The following is a 4,287-nucleotide window of genomic DNA, read 5'->3' as shown; positions in this document are numbered from 1 at the left end:
TAAGTAAACAATCTTTAAAACTACCGCTATGCGTTTGTGCCTAATTCCAGCTCGACGGCCTTCCCTCTCCAACCCGGCGTGCCCGGGCTGCTGGCCACAGCCCGCATGCAGCACGGAAAAGGGCTCGGGTTGCTCCCGGCCCGCACAAATGGATCTCCTGATTTGATTCAGATTTGGAGATTCAGCCACCAAATTGAGATGAATCTCCTCTGAATCGAATCAGCGACTGATGTTTCACACAGCCCTAGTGGTCACCAACCAGTGGATCTTGATTTATCAGTAGATCTTGGAGCCTCTTGAGGTAGATTGTGGAGCCTCTTGGAGTCAATTCAAGGCTGGGGGGCTGAGTGCCCTCATGTATACAAGCAAGTGCCCCAGCCCAGCAGGTCAGTCCATGGGGGAGGGAGGGGACGGGGGCTAGATTGAGGTCCCTGCAATGAGGGACAGTGCCGCAGAGGCAGGAGCAGGGGTAAGTTGAGTGGGGCCCTGGCTAGGTGGGGACTTACCTGGTGGGGAGGTGTTACCCCAAATAATTTGTTCTCCCTCTGCCTTGACTTGAGCCCCCCAGGTGATCTCCTACTTAAAAAAGGTTGGAGACTACTGCTTTAGATGCCAGATAATGACTGCCGCTGGTCACTGAAATAGGCATTTTGTCTATGTAAATCCTGATTCTACTGGAACACACCTTAAGAATATGGGTGATGAACTGCTGCTTCAGGGAATAAGGTGTTCTCTACCTAGCCAGGTAAAGTAAAGAAATATTTACTGTAAAGCTCTGAGATCCAGCAAAAAATAAGACAGTTTTGGAATGGGTTTATGACAGGCTGGGTGATCGTTGAGTCATGGCTGATTTTGACCCCCTGGATAGAAAATAGGGAATGCATCATCTCCACTTTATGGATTTTACTCTATTCAGAATGTAATGCTGTATAAATCTTTTGCATGAAATAAATTCTTTGGAAATGGCCTTCATGTGCTTTTCAGTCTAGAAGTAAATCCTTTGGTTTATTTTAATTCGTCTTATGATTTATTTAGCACTTGAATCTGGCATCTTGAATCTGCTATCCGTTGGCAATGGGAGAGAATCCTATCCTGACTTTTGTGTTCACAAGAAACTCTACCACCAGCATATTTGAGTGTCCAGTCTGCTTTTGCCAGTATCCTGTCACCAATACCCAGGCATGCATTTCCGTAGGTGAAGAGAGCAGCCACAGAGAGGTCATTTTTCCTCCTACTTTCGAAGCTCTTTCAAAAAAGGACACATAATCACTTTTATTAATAGTTAATATTCTTTGTTTTTACCTAGCAGGCCTAAAAGAAAGAGCTGGTGTAGACAAGCAGTGTTTGTACCTGTGTTTTCTCCTCTGTCTGTTCAATGCTGGGGTCAGTACTTTGTTATATCCCTTGCTTCAGTGGTAACTTCCTGGTTTTCTGCTCCTGAATATGGCCATATCATCCAGCTGTCTAGGAGTAAGTCAGCCATTATGATTGTAATACTAATCAGCCTTTGAATATGTTGTGTATAGGAAATAGTTTGTGAGCTCTCTCTCTATGTTCTGTGTTTAGAAACCTGCCAACAGTGAATCTTTATAAAACTAGGCCTTACATATTATCCATATGTAATAAATATAGATATCTGGATCTCATTTTACTCATGTGTTTGTTTTACATTACTCCTATAGTATAAAAAACAAGAGACACCCTGACACATTAAAGAAATTATATAAATGTCATTTTTTCAGTAACTTCTTTGGCCACTCAGATATAGGTTATTGGAGGATGGCACAGAAATAAAATAGAAATTGAAGGTTTGGGGTAAAATGACTTCATCCTTAGGGGAACAGAAATCTTTAACACTTGGGTTACATTTTTCAATGCGGCGGCTGTGATTTCACTGCTATTAGAATGTAATTACACAATATTTGTACTTCTTGTTAACAATAATTAGCATAATCGTCATGTAAGCAGAATGTAAACTACAAATATGAATCAGTTATTAGTATCCCATTAGGATTGGAGCCTATACACATGTATGTAAATTTATTCACCAGTTATTCTCCTGGGCTTTAATGGGATGTCTCTTGTGACTAGAGGCAGAAGTGTGTGAAAGTGTTTGCAAGTCCAGACCCTTTGTTTCTTATTAAATTTATTTTACTTTTAAGGTGGACTAATTGCTTGTATTTATGTCACAATTATCCCGAAGTTACACGTTGATATTTTTGTGGTAGGCAGGTGATTTACTAAATCAGCGCTTAACTATGTCATGCATCATATCCCTTTCAAGGGGACTTCTGTCATGGGACTTCCCAGGAAGAAGCCTTCTTTGGTGTCCCTCACTCCAAAGACCCACTGAAGTTCCAAAATCCAGGGACTCCCATTAAGCTCATATCTGGAGTCCTGCAACTCTTCCATCTCCTCATCTTTAGTTCAAATTTGCTTTGTTTCTGGTGATCTTCATACTCTAGCTTCTAATGCAGCTTTTTCATTGACAGGCCCCATTCCCTCAGGTCTCCATCCCTCCAGCTTAGTGTCACTGGACAAACATCATGATGAAGGCTGGCTGCTTTTTTGGCTACTGTGGTTACCAACAGCACTGTCCTCCCATGCTGGCAGACTGGGTCACTGCCCTAGCACTGGCTCACTAGCCAGTTTGGAGTCCTGAGCAAAATTGCCCTGTATAAATAGAGCCACTAAATGCTCCAGAAAATATACAGGGTAAGGCCATACCCCACTTTGAGTCTAAGACTCCTTTACCAACCTCTTCAGCACAGCAGGAGTCATCTGGAGGACCTGGATTGACTCAAGTGTTGTACCTTGGCTGCCTTCAAATCACTCTGAGACATTCTAAATATTTAAATTAGAATTCAACATTCATTTAAACACGTTGACATGTAAACCTGTCTCCACAAGTCTTTTTGGGATGTCCATCCTGAGACTCAGGGGCTCTTCCTGAATGCTGCTATAGATGTTGCTGTCTTTGATGTATGTATGGGTAAAATTGCACAGTCTAGTCAATACCTGACATAAGTCTCACCTCAGTCTCTGAACTGCCATGTGTTCATCAACAGGGCAATATTGTTCCTGCTCCATTAGTGCTGCACTATTCATTGCAGGTCCTGTCAGTTCTCCAAAGGTCTTTTGTGAGTCTCTACCCTCCTCTCCTGGGGTCCTTTGGTCCCAGGAAATCTTTCAGCACTCCTCTCATCTGGGTCAGGGCTCAGAGTCATGGTTCTCAAGCTGTCTGGAGAGTGAATTACTCCCTTCTCTGACTGGGATGGGGCTTCATGGGATCCTTAGGGGACAGTCTTTTTTTAGAGAGTCCCATGGCAGAACTTCCTCTTGAAATGAGCATAGTCTTTGACAAGCTGGCTTTCCAGTTACATGGAAAATAATAATGACAGTGCTTTTTGGTGTCAGTGAAATATAACAAATATGTCACAAAGTGTGGCCTACTTTTTTTTGATAAAGTTTTCTTAATTGAAAGTTGGTCCCAATGCTAGATTTTAGGGCAGTGTGAAATTTTGGCAGCCATTTCATTTTGGAGGTATTTTGGCCTATTTTGGCACTGAAACACTGAAACTGAAATGAAATGGAAGGCTCTGAAACATCTCTGAAATGAAACAAAACCACCTGAAATGTTTCAGAAATGTTGTGGATGTTTTGGAGGTGCCTCCTGGGAATAGTCCAGCACAGCCCCGCAGCCCTCCTTACAAAGTGCTGGGAGACTGGGGCACGGCAGGGCAGCCATGGGAGCTTCTCCTGTGGCTTGCCCCACCTGAGCAGAGGCAGGCACAGCTGGAGGAGCCATGGTAGAAGCCCCCATGGCTGCCCTGCCTGGCCCCATCTCCTGCCTGGCCTTAGTCTCCCAGCACTTAGAAAAAACCAAAAAACCCCCGCACTCACTGACTGCAGCATCAGCGATCAGGGCCTTTGAGGGCTTCTGGCAGAGCCCCTCCATGCAGCGCGGGGCAGTGGGGATGGCCGTCCCCCATTTGGCACCTGCGCAGCAGCTGTCACATCATGCGGGTGCAGTGCGGCTCGGCAGGGCGCTGCGTGCTGTCTTGGAGCTGGGGTGGCTCCAGCAGTCAGCTGGAGCCCAGCACCGCTCAGCCTCAGTGGCTGCAGTTCCCAGACACCTGTGCCATGGGGCAGCTGCCACGTAGGTGCCGGGTGTGTGGGGGCAATCCCCACTGCCTCCCACTGCCATGCGCTGCACGGGCGGGGGGGGGGGGGGGGGGAGGGGGGGCTCTGCCATGGGGGCGGGGAGGTGAGTGTGGGACTTTTGGG

The sequence above is a fragment of the Alligator sinensis genome, unplaced genomic scaffold, assembly GCF_000455745.1.
Source record: "Alligator sinensis unplaced genomic scaffold, ASM45574v1 scaffold624_1, whole genome shotgun sequence".
NCBI classification, from domain to species: domain Eukaryota; kingdom Metazoa; phylum Chordata; order Crocodylia; family Alligatoridae; genus Alligator; species Alligator sinensis.
This window is presented reverse-complemented; position numbering follows the sequence as displayed.